Raw genomic sequence first — 22,841 nt, forward strand, 5'->3', positions numbered from 1 at the left:
TAAATGATTTAGCAAAATTTTCATTTTTTATCACATTCAAAAGGAATCGTTCTGAATAGACCTCCAAGTTAAATAATGAACCTTTTAGTGTCTGATACACCTGTTCTCTGAGGAGCGATCAAATGACGACGAACTTCGCCAAATCATTATTGCCATTAACGAAGATAAATGAAGTTGTATTTTTAGACCTCATGCTACTATTGTGAACGTACCTTTATTTAGTATTGAAGGAACCATTTTAATCAGGGCAATAACCTTTGGTTTATCTTCCTAAAAATAAATCTAGTTGTATGGTAATATTTAATATTTTAATGACATTGTAAAAATGTTACGGTTAATTTGATAGTTGTATTTTTATAATATAGATCTTATTAATATTATAAATGTGAAAGTTTAGAAGGATGGATGGATCGAAGTTTGTTATGGCGTATCTAAAGAACGACTAAAGGGATCTCTTTGAAATGTTGTATAGATTGTCTTGATGAACAAAATAAGCTACTACTTTTTTTTTTAATTCCGCATGGCCAGAGTCACGGGCGAAATAGCTTGTTTAGAAATAAAAATATGTTTAGTTTCTAATATAGAAAAAAAATTATGAGTAAAAAATTAAACAAAGAGTAATGAAAGTGTCTCTCGCTTATTCTTTCACAAACCTGACATCATGAGATGTTTTTGTGAATGTTTGGTCAGTGCGAACACACAGTTATATTTACAAGTTAATTTACAGCACAAACAAAAAGAAACCTAAAAGTATGGTCTATTAGTATTAAATACTTTGATATATAAATCATCAAATTGGCTTAATCCGAACGATGAACGCAAGCATACTGAGAACTCTCATAGTCCCTATACAATATCTGAGAGTGAGTAAATTACTGCAGATTGTTGCTCCAGCGGGAATGCGAAGGTTAATTATTGGACCACAGTAATGTGGCACAGTAGACCATTGTGAACAAAACACAGCTAACATCTAACTTCGACGACTAGTCTTATTAATATGTTTATATCAACGTCATATTTGCATTTATAGAAATACTAGCTGTCGCCCGCGACTCCGTCCGCGCGGGATTAAAAATAGATGTTGGCCGATTCTCAGACCTACTCAATATGCTCACAAAATTTCATTAGAATCGGTCAAGCCGTTTCGGAGGAGTATGGGAACGAAAATTGTGACACGAGTATTTTATATATAAGATTAAATGGACTAAAATCTACACTAATCAGTTTTATTCCTCGCAATAAAATTCTGATTATTTTTTTACTTTTATTTGCTTTCATTTGTCATTAAATATATCATTTTTTATTAATTTTTATACTTAAGAAATGTTTGCGAGAGTCCTAAGATTTATGTTAAATCATTTTTTATAATAGAAGCGGGCAAATTAGCAACGGGAACACCGAGATGTTCATCGACGCCCCAGGACATTTGCAATACCAGAGGAACCGCAGATGCGTTGCCGGCCTTTGGAGATGGTGATACGCTCGCTTTTTAAAGGACCCAAAGTCTTAGCGATTTAATTATAAATATCATTAATAGTTATTTAAAACAATTTAAAATAGGACATAGTACTTAATCTCAAGGAAGAGATGTAACCAGTTCCAGAGAACGATGCACTGACAATTAACTAATTTAACACGACAAATGTTAAGTGGATGACGCTCATTGTCTTCAATAAAGGAAGCGCCCACGGATATTTAACATCCTCTTCAAGACAGACGACCGAAATTAATCATGATAAAAAGCAACAATGTCTTATCTTCTTTTAAATACAAGTTAAATCATTAGTAGTTTATTATTTTAAATTAACAAAAGTATGCAGAAAAAAATAATTGCTATTTTTTTTTAAATAGAGCTTTTATCTGGTTCTGGTACTTCACTATCAAATCTATTTTTACCAAGAATAACCTTTTGAATATTTCATTTAGTGCTGTGCTACCTTTCTTTTCAAATTAAAACCGGAGTCCAACTCTAATATTGCAGTTTCTAGAAAAAAACATTTGCAGCGTAAATAAAATCCGTACAGAGCATTGTTCTTGGATTTTTCTTTTATTAAATTAAATCTCATTAAATATTAAAGCGACAAGAATGAATTTTCCTTCAGGCAGATTATACATCAAGACAAACATAATAATCTTACTATTTATGGAATCAAATAATCCTATTGGTTCATAATACAATAAGGAAATATGACGACATAATTTTATTTTCCTCTACTTTTCTTAAAGGATCCTTTGGATAAAAATTTAACTTTTCTGATATCAATCTTAGATAAGTTACAAAACGTTCATTCATTTGACCTTTGGAGACGAAATAACACGTTTCCGTTAGTACCCTTTATGTGATTGATGAATGAGATTTTTATACAAATTTGATCTCTGGTTACATTTAAATCAGTAGAGTTTCACTAGAAGGCTAACAGAGCTAAGAAAAATGAACAACAAAAATTAGGACTCACGTAAAACTTAATAAACAAAAAATCATAGAAAGGGGAAATATTCTCTTTCTGTGTGTCCTCTCCTCCGTCGATTAAAGGTAGGCGCAATAGCGGTGATCTAGGAGAGGTGGTTGCGTTGCTAACATGAATTCAGGCCGCTTGCTCGTTTGCCACCTAATAATATAAAAAAAAAATTGGTTTCAGCTTTGAAATATTAAATATTATTCCAGAACAGTTTCTTTTCCAGAACATAAAATATATCGTATCCCAGAACACAATATGAATAAAATCATTATGAAAGTAGAAAATGGTAGGATCGTGTTCAAATATGTCGTAGAACGAGAAAATGTTGGAACCCTAATTTATCTCTCCCTTTGTAGTAGACTTTAAATGTTCTAGTCCAATAGTTTCCTTTTCTTGTTTATAGTTTTGGATCTTTGCTTCTGTGTTCATAGGACTTCGTTTATTCAACCTCCGCAATAAAAGGAGCCAGACAAACCTATTAAATGTTCACGCTTCAACCAATATTGAGTTCATTCCCCTCTGTACATTTTATTCTATAATGCATATTATTTGACAAAATTATTAAAAAAAAACGTTAACTAATATTTTTCTTCAAAAGCAATTGTCATAACTTCATTCAGGTATTCTTTTTATAAGATTTTTTTTCGTTTACACAAAATTAGATTTCGTCTGTGAAACTTGTTTGATATTTGTAGTATAAAAGTTTTGTAAACTGATTTATGAAATAAATAAAGTTTAGAAAGACATCTTAATGCCGTGATTGAGTAAGAATTGCTATGCATTGGTATTGCTTTTTTATTTTTCACAAAGGGTCCGTATATGGCGAACATACGACTGTGTCATAACTCAATATTTCTTTCTCTAAAAGTTTTTCGATGCTTATAATTTATTTACAGCCAGCTTTACATATTAACCTTTTTATAATATTTTATAATGAGTTTCTGTATTTCTTTCAAACATTTCTATCTGGCAATAATTAAACTCATTGGTTCTTTAAACCAAGTAAATATGTCTAGGTAAATATTAGACCCTGACTTTCAGCTTGAGTTCATCAGACCTTAACCTACTACCATCAAACCTTTGTGGTTATCCGCAAAATGTCCATCTTCCATTGCAAAGTATCGTTTCCAACGAGTAGCAATGATTTTACGCTCAACTTGATTACAATAAGACTTTTCAACATCTAAACTAGCAATTAACAATTTTTTTAGCAATTCTACTTAGTTATTTTTTTTTTTGAAATTATTAAATATTTATTTACATCCTTATTTCTATGAATACATAAACTCTTAAATCTATGATATAAAATAAAATTTAAAAAAAAAAACCGAATAATTAACTAAAATATGTTAATAAAAGGAGTCCCTTTAGGCAAGGTCCCGAAGATACTGGCAGCGTTCCCCCTCTGTACAGCTAAACTAATTCTTTGACCGAGGTAGCTGCCAGCTCTTCGGTCCCCTGTGATGTCGATTAAATTAGACTTAGTTATTATGTGAGATTTTAAAAGTTTATTCATACCTTGTAATCATACAGGCAAAGGTGTCGTAAATTATTATCCTATAAAAACTTATTGCATTTTGTAAGGAAAATTTATTCGCGGATACTTTCCAATATTATTTAACTATTAAATACATATTTTCCTTCCTGTAACACAATACTACCTACCACAGGAGACAGAGTCCCAAGAATTAAAATTGTGTGGAAGAATAAAGATTTTTAATTTCAATTTATTTCAAATATTTAATGGTGTTGTTGTGAATTTTTAACTCTTTTATCACATGTAAAAGAACGTGTTGCTAACTCAAAATATTTAAAAGCAGTGAGAGAGACGTCGATATGTTTTTTAACATGTGTTTCGGTAGTGGAAACACAAGGTGATACAGCCGGCGCCGTTCACTGCACGTTTTATAAGTACTCTAAAGTTAATAACTTCATTTAACCTTTAAACAGATCTAATTTAATTAGACGTCATACTAAACCCGCTTTCGCCTTCAGAATATTAATAAACTGATTTGCGAGAACAAAAGATGAGTGAAAGGTTTAACGGAATAATTACAAATTTACTTGGGAAAAAGTACACTGAAGGAGATATTTTTGTTTTTTCAGCCTTTGATAGTTTCACAATTTATGAGTTTTACAGATCGCAATCTATGATGGATGACGTTATCTCTACTCTAAAGAGAAACGTACACAGAGTATTGATTGGATATTAAAGATCTTCCGCAATCATTTCAAATTAAACCATATTGAACTAAAGCTTCCAATGGTAAAACTCTTTCAAATAACATTATCTTCATCTCAAGATTTCTCCGAATATGCAATAACCATCAAACGTCAAGAAACTTATAGAAATTTGTCAGACATGCGATTTCATAATAGCAAATGGGAGTTTTATTTCCCGGTACTCTGCTATTACAAATCTTTTGAAATACTTTGTTGAATTTAAATTAAGTATTTATTGAAGAAATAATATGAAAAATATTATCTACAATATTTTGTTAGATTTATTTGATATATTGATGCATGAAATATCTATTTCGCAATACTTTTACTATGAGAAATTTTTACTATTATAAATGTGAATGTTTGGATGTTTGTTAGGAGGTATCTCTAGAGCGTCTACGTGGATCGTGCTAAAATTAGGCATAGATGTAGAATATAGCGTAGAAGAACATATAGGCTAGTTTCTATTGAAATTACGCGCAGACGGAATCGCGGATTAAAGCTAGTATACAAATAAAAATAAAATAATAATTTGGGACAATTATATCTCTATTGAGTTGTGACGTAATCGTGTTTAAATAACACTAATTATAATGAATATTAAGAAAAATATTACTGTCTAATTGATGACGTTTCACAAAATTGTTCGAGGAAATATAATCGATGACAGACATTTATCTTGAAAAAAAAATATGAGTCACCGAAACTGACTAATGCGGTGGCTGGTGTCGACATTTTTCCTCAGAGAGGCAAAAATTGACAGGTAGTTATCGCTTAAAGACGAGTTTCCACGGTGCGTGATTATGCGAAGTGTTGACTACGGATAACGAAGCATACTGAGTATCATCATCAGCTCACTATACGTCCCCGCCGAGGGGCTCGGAGCCTACCCTAAGTTAAGGGTGATTTGGCTATAGTCAACCACGCTGGCCAAGTGCGGGTTGGTTGACTTCACACATAATTTGAATTTCTTCTCAGATATGTGCAGGTTGCATTTGTTTTCCTTCACCGTAAGATCGTCGGATAATGTACATATGTAAATCGGAAATCGAAAAACACATTGGTACATGGCAGGATTCGAACCCATGACCTGCCGATTGCAAGTCGAGTGCTTGACCCCTGAGCCACCGACGCTCTATAGTGAGTATATACAGCAAAAATTAATTAGTAATACGTTTTACTATCTCTGTTTATCTTAAAGAAAATGACAAGGATGATAAACCTATAACAACTCAAAGTTTAGAGTTATCGACACGCAGTTTTGACTGACAGACATGAACGAACCTGTGGGCATTGTCCCACACAATGTTTCAGCGTTGAGTCACGGGTAGTCATCAACTACGCGCCGTGTAAACCTACCTTAACTTAGTAATATTTTCTTGGATTCGTATTCGAACAGGTTCGCTTTTCGTCCTTAATATATCGTCTTATTATCTTCTAACGAAATGATGACTTAATCATGAATTGATTTGTTAAAGTGTTGATAAGATTGAATGATTAATGTTCTCTGAAATGATACAATAGAAATTGAACCAGCTGTTATACAACCTTACTGGCTGTCGCCCGCGACTCTGTCCGCGCGGAGCTAAAAAGACATAATTAGAAGCCTAAGTGTTCTTCTAGACTATGTTCTATATGTAGGTCCAATTCCGTTCAGCCGTTCTGAATATTCAAACATCCATCAGTCCCTCTAAATATGCGAATTTATAATATTAGTGCGATTAATTTTATCCTAAAATTATCACAAGATTTTATAGTATCAAAGTGGCCATAGTACACTATTGATGAGGTTATATGCTTTTCTCTTGTGTCAAGGATCTTCAAAATTAGGTCGACCGCTTGAATATGACCTGTATATTTACTATTAGGGGTTCGAATGAAAATTTTCAATGCTTTTAACGCGATTCACCTTTAAAAATGTATTTTTCGATTAAATATTATGAACTAGCTGTCGCCCGCGATTCCGTCCGCGCGGAATTAAATAAGTTAAACAGTAGCCTATGTGTTCTACATCTATGCTAAATTTCATCAAGATCCTTTGAGCCGTTCCGGAGTTAACTTCAAGCAAACATCCATCCATCTAAACATTCGCATTTATAATATAAGTGTGATATAACAATCTAGACCAGACTACACAAAGGAATTTAGTCAATCCAGTGAATGACAAATATAATTAATATTCGTATATGTAGTCATTCATGGTCGACTAAAGTCAATGATTTGAACGATAGCTTTGTCTCTATAAAAAGGTATGCATTCGAAATTACTCTTCCATACATGCATTTAATAAGGTCGAGTTTAATGCTCACGATGTAAACCTTACTGTTCCTGTGCATGAATCGACGGAAAGTTATGATGACTAACATCTTTTGTCGTTGGACGCGTGTTGGACAAATTCCTTAGAACTGAATGTTTTATTTAACCATTTAATATTATAAATATTTACTTTGATAAATGAAAATGTTTTGACTAAAATTGACAATGGTATGCTTCGGTTTGGATATTGAAAGGCAATACAAAAGTTCTGTTAATATGGTAGCGAATAAAATTTCATAATCTTACTAATATTATAAATGCCAATGTTTAGATGGATGTTTGTTTGTTAGGTATCTCCAGAACGCCTGAACATCACATTGAAATTTGTCATAGATGTAGAGCATAGTCTGGAAGAACACATAGGCTAATAATTAAGTTTTTTTTAGTACCGCGCAGACGGAGTCGCGGGCGACAACTAGTGGTATATAAATTAGCATTGGAAATTGCGTAGATATTACGTAAATGTGTAAGTTGAAAGGTAATATTAAGATGGTTTACTATTGCTATCTCTATCGGTCTCTTTGACAAAAAGCGAGACAACAATAACGTGTACCACTTACGAAGTTCTTGTATACTTTCTTCGTTTCGTATATCGTTTGTGTTATTTTCTTTGAGATAAATGATCACTAATACAAGTCCCTGTGGATATCATGTTTTCTATTTTGTTTTCTGTTTATTATTCATGGAATAACTTTCCCGATAGGTACGAACTTATGCCTCTTGGTATAGATTTCGAGATTTGTATACAAATTAAATATTACGCGACAAAACAGTAACAATTAATTCGATTTCTCTGCAATTAAATTTAACAAAATATAACTCTGAGATTTAACTGTCAAAAACTAGTACAAGTCAAGACATTTTTGGTCGTTTTTATAATTCAAGGAGTGATAAAAAGTTAAGTACGTTTAACATGTGATTCTGAAGTAGAAACTTCTGATTTTGTAAGGATAGAAATATTTTTAGATTACGTATAACTTAACCCACAAAGTAAGTCAGACAATGATTGGGTATATCTTTAGGGTTCCGTACCTAGAAAGGAAAAAACGGAACCCTTATAGGATTACTCGTTGTCCGTCCGTCTGTCTGTCAAGACCATTTTTCTGAGGAACGCGTGAAGGTATCAAGCTGGAATTCATTTCACATTAATATAAGATACATGTGTAGGAATTAAAAACAAATACTATCAAACGGTACACGTTATAGACAAATGGTCATATTACGTGTAATGATGACTCATAGATACCTAAGATTCGCACGGAGAATGTGGACTGAGTCAGCATTTGTAGGCAGAATCGACAGATGTCACGATTTCAAAACGATAATCGTAAGATCTTTTTATATATAAAATTCCCGTGTCACTATGTTAGTTACCATACTCCTCAGAAACGGCTTGACCGATTTTTATAAAATTTGATATCCATGTTTAGTAGGTTTGAGGATTGGCTACTATCTATTTTTTAAATTCGCACAAACGCAGACGCGGGCAATCGCTAGTTAAATATAAAATTACATTCAGATCATAGTCATTACCAGCAATTATTATAGTTTTTGCTGCGCCTGGTCATTGAAGTAAACTTAATTAAATATTTCAAAGTATTTCGCGTTATTAAAATAAAAAGATTCTACGTTGGTTAATTAAAAAACAAATTAAAAGTAAAGTTTTTGAATCTACCCAAAAACAAATGATAAAATTCTACCTCTTAACACATTCCATGCGACTAATATTTTTTTTTGTATGACGTGTTAATATTAACATAGATTTATAAAATACTAGCTGTCGCCCGCGACTTCGTCTGCGCGGGATTATAAAATAGATAGTGGCCGATTCACAGACCTACTCAATATGCTCACAAAATTTCATGAGAATCGGTCAAGCCGTTTCGGAGGAGTATGGGAACGAAAATTGTGACACGAGAATTTTATATATAAGAAGATAATGTAATATTGTGCAAATAAACAAATTAAGAAAATTTGCTACAAAATAATTTACATAAAAATACTACAATGTTAGTTCAATTGTTAAAAAAAAAAACATGTTTTAGTCCAAATGTGCTATTTGGCAGTTGGCACTTGAGTCAACAAGCGCGTATTTCATGAACGCTAATGTCTTCTTCCGTCCTGGTTTAGTGAAATACATTCGAAAATTCTTCGGTATTCAACATATTCAATCTCAAAAAAAACGAGGTTAACACTCTTCTTTTGACTCAAGTAGCAGTGAAATAAGATTATTCCTAACATCTTTTTATTTCATTTCAATACCAATTAGCTGAGATAAAATTTTACCTAAATCGAAAGTTAGAGATTATTTCTACAGAATACATGTTGCAGCACATTTTCAATGTCGTAAATTGCAATGAACGCATATTTAAACACGAGTGTACATTGGAACAGTTGTCAAATTATTCAATACCCTATCGATCTACAGTAAAGCGAACGAAGCGTGAATAGCTATCATGTAATTTATCTTGCAGCTATTGGATCTTAAACTCTATGATGTTAAAAATAAGTTTCAAATTAACTTAAACAAAAAAACTCCAAAATATTGTCATGCTTCGGTAGCTTGATAATTATAAACGGCCAGTATCATTCGTTTTAAAACAAGACAGTAATAAGTAGAGAAAGCAAATAAGAAATAATGCATTTAAAGAACTGTAACTGATAGCCGTTTAATGGACACTAAGGGCCATACTTAATGTAAACTCTGAGTACGAGAGTAATGTTTTATTTTATTAATAACATGATGACTAATCGAGGAAGCGAGAAGGTCGTCATTACGTCTTTAATTTCCTGTTGCAATAAATAAGGTCTTCTAATTTACCTGGTATCCTTCATGCGCCTATATATATAGTTCTTGCTTACATTTGTAAGTAAATCCAAAAAAAAATATTGTTTTACTAGCTGCTGTCCGCGACTGTATCCGCGAGGAATTAAAAAAAAACTTAATTAGTATCCTATGTGTTCTTCCAGACTATGTTCTACATCTATGACAAATTTAATTAATATCCGTTCAGCCGCTTTGGAGATATCTTCTAAAACATCCATCCACTCATCGACAGTCGCATTTATATTTTATTAGTAAGAAGTAAGATTACTCAGCAACTAATTTGAGTAATTAAAAACTACTTTAAAAATTCCAGATGAGCAAATGCCTGGTAAATTAATTATACATTTTTGGACCACTTAGGACTACTACTAATGTATAGTTCCCAATGAAAAAATATTACTTGCACGTGTTACATTTTGACGAAAATTCTTCTACAGACAAAACTAACTAGGTAATACCGCATCATCATATCTACAATGATAGTAATTGTTTAAAATTGAACTTAACTGCGATGAAAATAAGATTGAATATCTTACGTCTATTTTAATGTATTACAAGTAAATTGAGGTCACATTTATACCTAATACACATCAATAGAAGTGAAAATTGCGACATTAAGTTTTTACCTCAGTCAAGAATAATGAAACGACATATGACAAATGATGTAGAAATTTTCTTCAACACGATTGAAGTTTCGGTTCGTTAAATATTTAATATAACAGGGATGTATTTGTTAGATGATATTTTCACAGACCATTCATGGGCGAGGCATATTAATTTAAGGGCGACATCGCACAGACTAATTAATAACCAGAGATTTCAGATTCTCAATGTCTCGCCACAGAGAATATCAAATTACATTTAAACAATGTTTGTCATTAAAATATTAAAGGTTTACTGTCATAAAATGTAATTAAAGATGAAGCGTATTTTGTAATTAAAATGTTATTCAATTAAGCATTTTGATTTATTATTACAATAGCTGTCGCCCGCGACTCCGTCCGCGCGGGATTTAAAAAAAAGGATCACTTATGTTAAAGTTTCTAAACTTTTAAACCTTCCCTAGACCTCCACGAACATTTCAAGACCAAGCTAAGATAAATCCGTTCAGCCATTCTCGAGTTTTAGTCAGCCTAACGAACAGCAATTGATTTTAATATATATAGATCGTTCACGTAACTCGTAACCAAAATGACTGATGAAAAATTGCCGCTTAAAACTCATAATGTAACCAATTCCAATGAAAGTTATTTAAACATTTCGACGTTAAAATGGAAACAACAATGTAAACACAAACATGACCATCCTTACGAATGTAAAAAGAGTATCCGTGTTTTAGAACCGTTTTCCACATACGTGCGTAAATGATGAGTAATCGTCGATTACGCTAACTCCGCTACAATGCCTTGACAAATCAAATAGCAAATAGCGAAACATTACTGCTACTACATAGAATTCATTGCTTACAAATCAAGTTATCATTTGTCACCTTATCAAACATTATTTGAATAAATATTGAGTTATACGATAAAAGGAAATCGAGGAATGGAAATGGGAATTTGCAACTTGTGACGTACGATTAGACGTCAGTATTTTATTATGGGTGTGTGTTAATTTTATATAATACCAGCTGTCGCCCGCGTTAACAAAACTTAATTAGTGTAGCCCACCCATCCATCCATCCACATCACATCCATCTAAACATTCGCATTTATAAAATTAGTAAGTTAAATAAAAAGCAGCTCTTCAAGGCATAAATTCGAAAAAAATAAAATAAAAAATATTCTATGTCCGTCTCCTGGCTCTAAGCTACATCCTCGCCAATTTTTAGCCATATCGGTAAAGCCGTTCTTGAGTTATAAATAGTGTACCAACACGACTTTCTTCTATATATATATATAGATAGCAGTCACCAGCGATCCATCCACACGGAATAAATAAATATCTTTATTAGTAGCTTATGTGTTCTTCCAGACTATGTTTTACATCTGTGCCAAACTTCGTCAAGATCTGTTGAGCGGTTCCGGAGATACACACCTTCTTAAAAAACATCACTCCATATATCTAAGCATCTTATTTAATTACTTAATAAATATGTTCTATGTAAGCTGTAGGAGCAATAACCTTTCCCCCTGACCTTAGATCGACTGGTTATTTTCAATCAAACACAATAAATTTAATCAATGCTTAATACAGTCCATAATAATGAAAACAACTGACAATCGATTGTGATTTGAAGTTTGAATGAAAGGATGTATGGATGGATGTTTGTTAGAAGATATCTTTAGAAAGGTTGCATGGATCTCCTTGAAAGCCATAGATGTAGAAATAGCCTAGAAGAACACATAGGTGACTATTTTTTTTTAAATTCGCGCGTTAGGAGTGCTGGCTACAGAAAGTTGTTACCTATATACAATTTACGAATGCTAAAGATGGTCATACTGTAACGTAAAAATATCTGAATCACTGCGGTGTTTACCGCCTACGTAAATATTCAAGTCACGATTCCGAACGGTAATAAAAGAAATGATTTCGAATAGAAATCCCTGACGGAATCCGTTTTGATAAATCACCCACTGATCCGTAGGTTTAATGGAAAATACTACAGTTAAAACAAAAATGCTACTAATTAATTGGACGTAAAGCAATTAATGACGTTTGGACTCTCCTATGTCATTGTTAAACTATAAATATCGATAGTTTTAAATCTCTCTAGAAAGTAAAATGACAAAATACAAACTAAGCATTTTACTTTTCTATTAAACACTTCCGATATATAACTTAAGGACCAAAAAATATTCTTCTAAGAAATCTATCAAAACTTTCGCATTTATAATATTAGTAATATTTGCAGTAGAATTATCGCCCGCGTCTCCTTCCGCTCGGAAAGAGCAATAATGGAGATAAAAACTGCCCTATGTTCCAAGTTGCACCAAATTACAAGACCTTACAAAATCCGATAGTATTTGGTTCAATAGTTTCGGAGTTTATCACGAACATACATTGTGACACGCAATTTTCATATATGAAGACTAGCTGTCACCCGCGACCATGTCTGCGCGAAATAAAAAAAAAACTCGATAAGCATATGTGTTCTTCCAGCCTATGTTCTACATTTATGCCAAATTTAGCAAATATGATATAAGTAATATAGTAAGATAAGATTTCCTGGACATTTAATTACTTGACTTCGTTATAGAAACGTTATCTGGACCGATCGACGACCGACTGCTCAATACAATATTTATTTCTAGATTGAAATTGATTTGCTTTGTAGTACATTGACCTTTGATTGTTCTTATTAAATCGAATACAATTGAACGCTAATATTAGCATCAGTACTTTTATGATTAAAAAATACCTTAGGAATAGAAGAAAAGTTTTTATTACAAATAATAAAGATAAAACCAAAAACCTTATACATTAATTATAAAAACCAGTTTGTTGTTTGTTAAGGCTCTGTTAATAAGTCTTAAAAAATATGAAACTAAGATAAATAGTGTAGTAAGAATAAATTGATGATTAAAAACTTTCAAAGAAATATGATACCGATTTTTTTAATTAGAAATAAAGATCTATTTCCTTCAATCCTTTTTTTCTTTCATGCTAGGGCAAATCATTGAAAATTTCTTAATAACAAAAGAATTTAACTATCTTCGATATTACGAAGCAGTGTTCACAACATGCTAACAAAAACTGTAAGCAAAATAAGTAAAAGAATCGTAGAGCAAACAATGAGACGGATATTGCAAGATCAAAAAGTTTGCTCGCCAGATGCCATCAGAAGGAAGCTCACGTAATAAAATTTGCTATTGTTTCGATAGCCGGATGTTACAATACGGGACAAGATGATTGATGATTTTTTATATAGTACGACCAATGAACTGCTTAGTTCCGTCTTAAATACTCTAAGAAAACGCAATTTTAATTAAATCGATTTGACACATTTATTTTGGTGATCATCAAATCTATGTTTAGTTATAGTTAAGGAAAAAGGATTAATAAATCGTTTTTTTTTTCATGGCAATATATTTATAGTATGCCAGATATTGCTGCTAACCACACTCACAGTTGTTCCATAGTGATCATTTAACTATTATGATTACGGCTATTCTGTGCGCAACTATACCAACGCTAGATTGTACAGATGGAACATAGTATTATAGGAATTAACATCATCTCTCATGACACGACAATTAAGCGTAATTGGAACCATTTGAGTGACCACGGCATTTAGATGCGGGCTACGTGACAATGTATTTTAAAGTGCCATGGTTCTTGACATAAAAATGAACATAGTAATTTAAGAGTATTTAATAAAATAAAAATTCCCCTTTAAACTCAATTCCTAAATGTTTCAATGTTCAAACTTTAAACTATTTTTTAATTTAAATAAAAAGCTTTTACATTTTATTACTAAACTAGTGGTCGCATGCGATTCCATTGGCGCGGAATAAAAACTTAATATAATACATATGTAGCCTACGTATTCTTCCAGACTATGTTCTGTATTTGTGCCAAATTTTATCAAAACCTGTCGAGCCGTTCCGGAGATACCTTCAAACAAACATCCATCATTCTAAACATTCGCATTTATAATATTAATAAGAGTGTCAATTAAAAGATTATGCATTTTACTCGTTTAAAACAGTAAACAGGTCAAGATATTATTATATTATTATGACCTGTTTGGAAACAATTATGTAATGTAATGATATAAAATAATATTTACTAATTACTAATACATACAACACTGTTAAGATAAATATAAGATCATAAGATAAACTTTACATTTACATAGTTCAAGGTGAATGATAACAGGCTAAGCCTATATGACATTTTGGATCTGATAAGCCTGATAAAAAAAACATGTAACAAGGTCAAGAACCTTATAAGGACTATCATCATCATCATCATCATCATCGTCACGAGCCTATGCCAGCCCACTGCTAGTCATAGGTCTTCCCCAATGCCTTCCAACGTATGCGGTTCTGTATGACTTACTGTGGTTTTCTAAGGCCAAAATTTTCGTTTAAAACATGTTGTTATCTGGGTTTTGTCAAAGACAGGGGTGATGACATGTTTTATACATATGTAGGTCTCAGAAACCCACGGTTATTTCATAACTTGTGTAAGTTAGTAATGTTATAATTAGACTTATAACTGTGGTTAAAATTAACCATTTCTATATTTGTGATATCGGAGCTTGCACAGCGCAAACGTCGCGTGAGGCATGACGTAGGGCGCTAGGGACGGGTTCAATTTACATGAAAGCAATTTAAAGTAGCAGCGCCGTGTTATGATAAAAACTTGTCTGTTATAATACCACTGGTTTAAGTTATAAATATAATAATATCTAGATATATACGTATAAAGATCCTTGTTGTTCTTTGTATTTTCGTATGTAAAAATCTTCAACAAGACAAGGTTTAAACTTATCGCCATCACTTATCTCTTTTTTGTTATTATGTTATACCTATAACAATTAAGCTCCACTAGACCTCGCACGAATATTTGCGAGCGCCTTCGTATCGACATCTTCATTTATGTCATAATTAGTACGAGATTTTTGGTGTTTTAACGCCCGATAGGGTTGCACTGTCGTTGCATGATTAATACAAATTTTGTCGATGATACTTGTCACAAATATTCGTGCTAGGACCTTCATATAGAAGAAATGTGTGATATATTATTCAATAGCTATGAAATTACTAATACGAACATTAGAAGAATCCCTCCAATTATCGTAAAACAATATTTCTTTGTCTTTCGATATACGAAACTGTTCTTCGTACAAAACATGAAACAAATGGTTATTGTTCACTTCCGGTGTCATCGTTTGACCCGGTTTCTGGCAATTTCCATAATTATTCCATCGGGAGAGAATTGCAAAGACCTCTTTGTGCACAACCGCACCAATTATGCTACGAAGTGTTCTGTCACTTTCAATATAAGCGTCGCATCTGAAGATCTGTCTTTTGCTTTGAGAATCGTTGATTGAAATACAAATTTGTTGTTAATTTCATTCTATTCTAGGTGATAAAATGATATTTCATAACAAAGCAATATTTTTTTGTAAAAGATCAACGACACCCATGGACATCCACAACACCAGACGAACTGCAGATGAAATCTATATATAAAAAAGAAAGTCGTGTTAGTTACACTATTTATAACTCTAGAACGGCTTTACCGATATGGCTTAAAATTGGCGAGGAGGTAGCTTAGAGCCAGGAGACGGACATAGGATAATATTTATTCATTTTTTTTCGAATTTGCGCCTTGAAGAGCTGCTTTTCATTTTACTTACTAACATTATAAATGCGAATGTTTAGATGGATTTGATGTGGATGGGTGTTTGAAGATATCTCTAGAACGGTTGGACGGATTTTGATTAAATTTGGCATACGTAAAGAATATAATCTGAAAGAACACATAGGCTAACTAATTAAGTTTTTTTACATATCGACGCGGACGGAGTCGCGGGCGACAGCTAGTGGTATTATATTTAAAAAAAATATTTTATTAAGACGCATTATTTTATGATAAATATAAATTGGTAATTTTTAGGAACGTTAATGATTCAAAATATGGACAAAATGGAAAGGATTCAAACGATCAGGTGTATATTAAATTACACACAATTAAGAATAATTTGCAAAAGTACACGATCTAAAAGTCTAATATTATCAAAAAAAACCTTTTTTTAATTACAAATAAAACGACAATTATATGACCCATAAACGATAACAAATGCTACATAGGATTTTACATCTACCATAAAATTTAACGTATCTCTTAATTTAATAGTAAGAGTAAAGTTTACTAAAATTATGTTTCAATATCATTAAACATCGACGCAGGACATTTACTTGTTGGTAATTTTGCCACAGATAATAACCATCATGATTATGAAAGTGGCAACTGACAAAATCAAAAAAAAAAATTGTGCCAATTTTATGTTTTTAAATTTCGAACTCCTTATGATTTACTAAAATAAAAAACGCGTCATAGGTAAAACAAAAGACACGAAGTACTGAAAAAAAAATAAACTCGATATTTCGTATAAGGAAGAAGCCGGATAAGGAATTATCTTTATCAACCAACAACTATTTTATTCAATAAAATAAGCTGTTCGTTGAAGAATTATAAAATTTAATATTAAAGTTCACGTTTGATAACCCTAAAATGGTGCATCTTGAAATAAATGACTGAGTTATTGTTATGTTGCAATTATTTCTAATTAGTCACACTTTATCTGAGTTATGTCACGGTCTGAGATGAGGTATGGCTTTACAGTTACAATGAAATAATTTAACATCAATGTAATCCACGGTGGTCTCGTGTCTACGAAGCACTAGCATTCCCTCATATAAAAAAACCTTGTATTTCATGCTTTACAAAGTAATAAAATTAGTAGAATCAAATATCATTATAAATATAATTTACTATTATTTTTAGGATGTTCAAGTAACTTAGATTATTTATATGCACGAACCCCTCATAGGTGAAGGCCTCTTCAAAAGATTTCCATTCGTCTCCGTCTCTGGCGATATAAAGCTTTCCTTTTACAAGATTTTAAAACAAATGATGACAATACGTTTTTAGGGTTCCGTATCTCATAGGAAAAAAACGGGACGCTTATATGATCACTTTATTGTCCGTCCGTCTGTCAAGACCCTTGTTATTAGATGTTTCTATATTAAATACACAGAAAAAAATGCCAAAAAATTATAAACGGAAATGCAACACTGTTTATTATAAATTAGTTAACGTTTTAAAATTTTTTTTAGCGAATAACCTAATTATTACAATCGTTATCATTTACTTTGGAGTAGTAGGAAGTATGAAGACATTTATTATGACTACAACCAAGCGATAGCAAATACTTTTTTGATAAGTACATACATATTTGTTAAACATTGTACATAACGATAGTCTGTTATTGACAGTAATAAAAATTCGTCATTTATTAAACCGGCAATATTTTTCCTTCATTTAAAGATTTTACACGTAACATGTTAAACTCTAGACATGTTCATTATAAGAGAAGTAGAGAGAAATTCATGTTTTATTAAAATTATCACATATTTTGTAGAAGTTTCTTTGTGTCATCATAAAACATTAAGGGTTTTTGTTAATTTCGATTTGCAATTCTTAGTCGTTATGTTAATTACAGAATAATTATAAATTCAAATTATATTCCAAGAATGGTCTAATGTGGTGTCGCTACAGAAATCATGGCTTAAAGGAATTATAGTTTCAAATTATGTACTTCAAATGTAAATGACTTTAATTTCTCATTAAAATATTTTCAGCTCTGTTTCAAGGAATTACAAACATAAAATAATAAAAATTTGAAGGAAAAAAAAACTACAAAAAAATATACATTTACTATAAAGATTTTTTTTCTATGAGTAACTGGGGGTACATGAGCAACAGGAACACCGAGGTGATCAACTACGTCCATGGACATCTGCAACACTAGAGGATTACAGATTCGTTGCCGGACTTTAAAGAAATGGTACGTTCGCTTATAGTATGGTATAGTAGATTAAATAACTTATGCTATTTTTAATAGAGAATGTCACTTTAAGCGTTGTTAACGAAAACTTTGCAACAACACTTTAGCACTACCAAAAATTTTAAACTCAATTTAAACTTACATAGAAATTATAAACGAATATATCTTATATATAAAATTCTCGTGTCACAATTTTCGTTCCCATACTCCTCCGAAACGGCTTGACCGATTCTCATGAAATTTTTTGAGCATATTGAGTAGGTCTGAGAATCGGCCAACATCAATTTTTTATCCCCCTAAATGTTAAGGGTAGTCCACCCCTAATTTTTATTTTTTATTTTTCTGACAAACACGCGAACGTAGTCGCGGGCGTCAGCTAGTCTTTATATATATCATTCTTCTGTGAGTGTGTATGTCACTGAACTTCTCTCAAATGACTGGACCGATTTAGATGAAATTTTTTGTGTGTGTTCAAAGGGATCTGGGAATGGTTTAGATTCATAATTTTGTCCGCTGGACAATGTTCTTTTAATTAATTTTTAATTTATTAGTAGTTGTTGATTTTGGAATGTTTTACATTGGATCCGACAGACGGCGCTACCATCGCAGTGTCAAATTGTCAGACAACGTCTGTCAGGTCCGCTAGTTATTTTATACAATTGTTCTAAATTTTCAAACTACCACGTTTGAACGTACAAAAGGATCCTCTCAAATAGTGTTCGTTGCATAGTTGTGTCTTGGAACATGTGCGCAACATGCTGTCACATGTTTCCTTTTCATTAGTGCGAGAGATTGCGCACGTGTGGAACAAAGTGTGTCACAATACAAGAGTTTCAATTTTGTCACCAAATTAAGATGGTTTTGTTCTACAATATAGGTTGATTTGTTCAATTTTGTTTTATAATACATATGTAAGTTATGAATCGACTGAATATTATGTTCAGTAAGTGACAAGAGTAAGAGTGTTTACTATTCTGTCAGTAACACTTCTAAAAACTAAGTATTCCATGGAAATATTTATTGGGAACTTAGTTCTTAGTTTAGTTGTTTACTATACGACTAAATCACAACTACGTCACCAACTGAATATAATTTAAAGTAAACTAGTTTATAATAATGTCATGAATAACACATTTAAACGTATCTTCTGAGAAACCTTTGATCGCAGGACGACTTTGCCGTTATTTACGTTATTTTCTTGGTATTATTGGTATACTCTAAAATTAATTCGACATCGGTGATCGTTCAGTTTCCTGTTGTTTTCACGGCTTGTCAACACGACGGAAATTGAACACTTCCATTGAAGTTTGACGTTTTATTTTTGAATGTGTGATAGTTTTATGACTTATGTTTTTATTTATAGAAAATAAGTACCTTAATAAGTTTCTTTTTAATTCCGTGCGGACGGAGTCGTGGGCAAAAGCAAGCCATTTTATGACCATAGATAAAAAAATTGACTAATTAAAAAAACTGTTTTTTATTTCTTTCACAGTTAGTATTATGATAGGTAATTAGACATAATTGTTAATAATATCTAACCGTCTTATAGTTTACAAATTAGGAGTGAAGGGATCAAGCGTTATTGCACGGGTGCGGAAGCCTTTTTCGGTAGTTAGTAGGTAGAATGTAATTAGCTTGATGACTAAGACCTATTACAAACACCATTGTACCAATATTATAAATACGAATGTTTGGATTTATGGATCTGTGTAAGAACGTAAATGCCGAATGGCTCTTGTTGAAATTTGGCAAAGATGTAGAATACAGTCTGCAAAAACACATAGACTACGTAACATCATTCGAATCAAAGGTATCGAACGATACGACATTTAATTTAATTAGCGACAGCATAAAAAATATTTAAGGTACTTATTTTTATTGACATAATTTCATGCGTAATTTTTTTTTGTTGACGGTACTGAAGATATTTCCACACTCAACATCCGAACACATTGGTGTATTCAGCTCCCCTGTTTTGGTTCAATAACGAATCACTTCCTCGGGAAGTCATTTCTCAGGAAGTGGTTAATATCTGTGATATAAGGGTTGCCGCAACACTTGCCTATAAATCAATTTTAACAAGACAAGACCGATTTCTAATAATTTAGCTAAAAAGTATCACAGCATTTGCTTAAAATTGATAGTGTCAAATTTTTATAATTTTTACGCAAACAAAATATACCACAACTAAAAGATAAGATAGTGAATAACATAATCACAAGTAGCAGTAATAATTACGACAGTTGTAATTTTGCCTAATATCCCATAATTTTGACGGATGTCAACGAACAAATGAATACTATCATACTAATATTATAAATGCGAATGTTTGGATGGATGGATCAACATTTGTTTGAAGGTTTCTTGAGAACGGCTGTATGGATCTCGCTGAAATTTGGCATAGATGGAGATCATAGTCTGGAAGAACACATAGGTTAGTTATTAAGTATTCTTTAATCGCACGCGAAGTCGCGTTCGACAGCTAGTATGAACATAAATCAAAGTTTGTGTGTCCTCTATGCGTTCAACAAACCTAATAATTAAAAGAAGTGACATATTTCTTATGACTTAATTTTCTGTCCCTTAACCCACGTTCCTCTATGCGTTCAACAAACCTAATAATTAAAAGAAGTGACATATTTCTTATGACTTAATTTTCTGTCCCTTAACCCACGTTATGTTTCTAGATGTATGGATCATCATCATCACCCTGTTCTTAACCAACTTGTCCTTACCCAACTTGGAGTCAGTTTACTAAGTTATCATCCTTCAGTATTCAACATTCTATAATTCAGTCATCACCCCTTTCTTAATCATGTTACATTTCGCAGACCATTTCTTTCTAGGCCTATCTACATATTATACTACACGTCTTCTTCTTCTTCTTCTTTTAGTTGCTAGTGGACCCCATCGTTTAATTTCGATGATTTCGCCAACGTCAAGGTTGAAGGTAATTGAAAACGAAAAAAGGAAGATTAAAAGATTAAGTAGCAAAGAACAGAGAGATAGACGGAGTATAGATATACTAGACGTCAATATCCGTAATCGTATTGATCTTATTAATTTCATAATTTTTACCAAAAAAACAGATTACTTTTTACATTTATGAAATGAACAATTCATGGAATCGTTGAAATTGCAATACGGTGAGAAATATTTTACTTCGTAGTCAGCACTCGAATTTCTCGCTGTAATAAAACACGTTGGATTCCAATGCTAAGAACATAAGTAAAACAATTAGAGTTAGTGCTACTGGAAACTAAGACTCATACGTGACTTTTAGAAAATATATTTATGTCTTTATTTATATTGTCAATCTTACTAATATGATAAATGAGAATGTATAGATGGATGGATAAAGGTATCTCCAGAACGGCTGAACGGATCTCGATGAAATTTGGCATACATATAGAATATAGTCTGGAAGAACACATACGCTACTAATTAGGGTTTTTAATTACGCGCAGACGGCGGCGGGCGACAGCTAGTGTTTAGATAAATATACTATAAATCTTATGGGTAGGCAGAGGACTAACAATTGCCGCATTAGAGTCAAATGGTTATTAGAATCGCTTAATTATAAAACGACACTAAAGGGCTTCCTTAGTGATCGATTAAGATTTATGAGTGCGGTAGGTAGACTATTTTGACATTTATATTTGCTCACTTTGAGCACCGGAAAAAATATCCCATTTATTGGTAAGTAAAAAAACTTAACCCAAATATTTTTTCTTAAGCTCTTAACTTATTTGAATTAGAAGCAATTATAGCAGTGCTTCTGGTCGATTGAACATATTTTTTTAAACGGCGGTTGTTCGTTTAAACGAGTTAAATGGTACTCTCTGTGGGTGACACATCCTTGTATATTTAACAATGGCCGCAAATTAAAGATGGTGTTAACTGCCTTGAATAATCGTTTGTTAAATGCACAATAGAAGTTTAAATAACTGCGGGTTTAAGGATAAATGCGTTTACTTTTTTATTGCCTTTAAATTTAATTAGGAAGGTAAGAGTAAATAATTGTCATCGTGCAGACATGATTTTTTATATATAAATATCGGAATATATTATACATAAATACACATAATTGCGATTAAAATAATATATTTTATACACACGAGAAGTGATTATTATTATTACTATCTCTGTTTACGTGACTTAAAATTATGCAAAATTAAATTCTACGTGTCATATGTATAAATGTTGATATTCTACTTACCAGATATTATCGTTTCTGAATCAAAACAATCCCAAGTTATTCAAGGCACCGACAAATCAATTTCAGTCCAATAACGACGTATTTCTTTAAAAACACACAACAAAACGTAATACAATGTTGTTAATACTACGAGACGTACGATGTAATTTATTGTAACGGTCATCCCAAATACACTTGAAAACTATTTCATTATCGAAATTATTTAAAATGTTATTCGCGCCAATTTTTGTTTGACTGAAATACGTGCGTCACTGACGACGGCGTGTGTCGCAC

General features: G+C 32.1%; 1 protein-coding gene across 2 annotated transcripts in view; it reads right to left on the bottom strand.

Annotated features, from left to right (window-relative positions):
* The window catches only part of LOC106121816 (G-protein coupled receptor moody), a 32,371-nt gene extending 9,530 nt beyond the window's left edge, over nt 1–22,841 (bottom strand). For both annotated transcript variants that reach the window (XM_013317635.1, XM_013317637.1), the window contains exon 1: nt 22,569–22,841. The gene's annotated coding sequence lies outside the window, so the exon portion shown is untranslated. The remainder of the gene's footprint in view (nt 1–22,568) is intronic.

The sequence above is a fragment of the Papilio xuthus genome, unplaced genomic scaffold (assembly GCF_000836235.2).
Source record: "Papilio xuthus unplaced genomic scaffold, Pxut_1.1 DF826938.1, whole genome shotgun sequence".
NCBI lineage: Eukaryota > Metazoa > Arthropoda > Insecta > Lepidoptera > Papilionidae > Papilio > Papilio xuthus.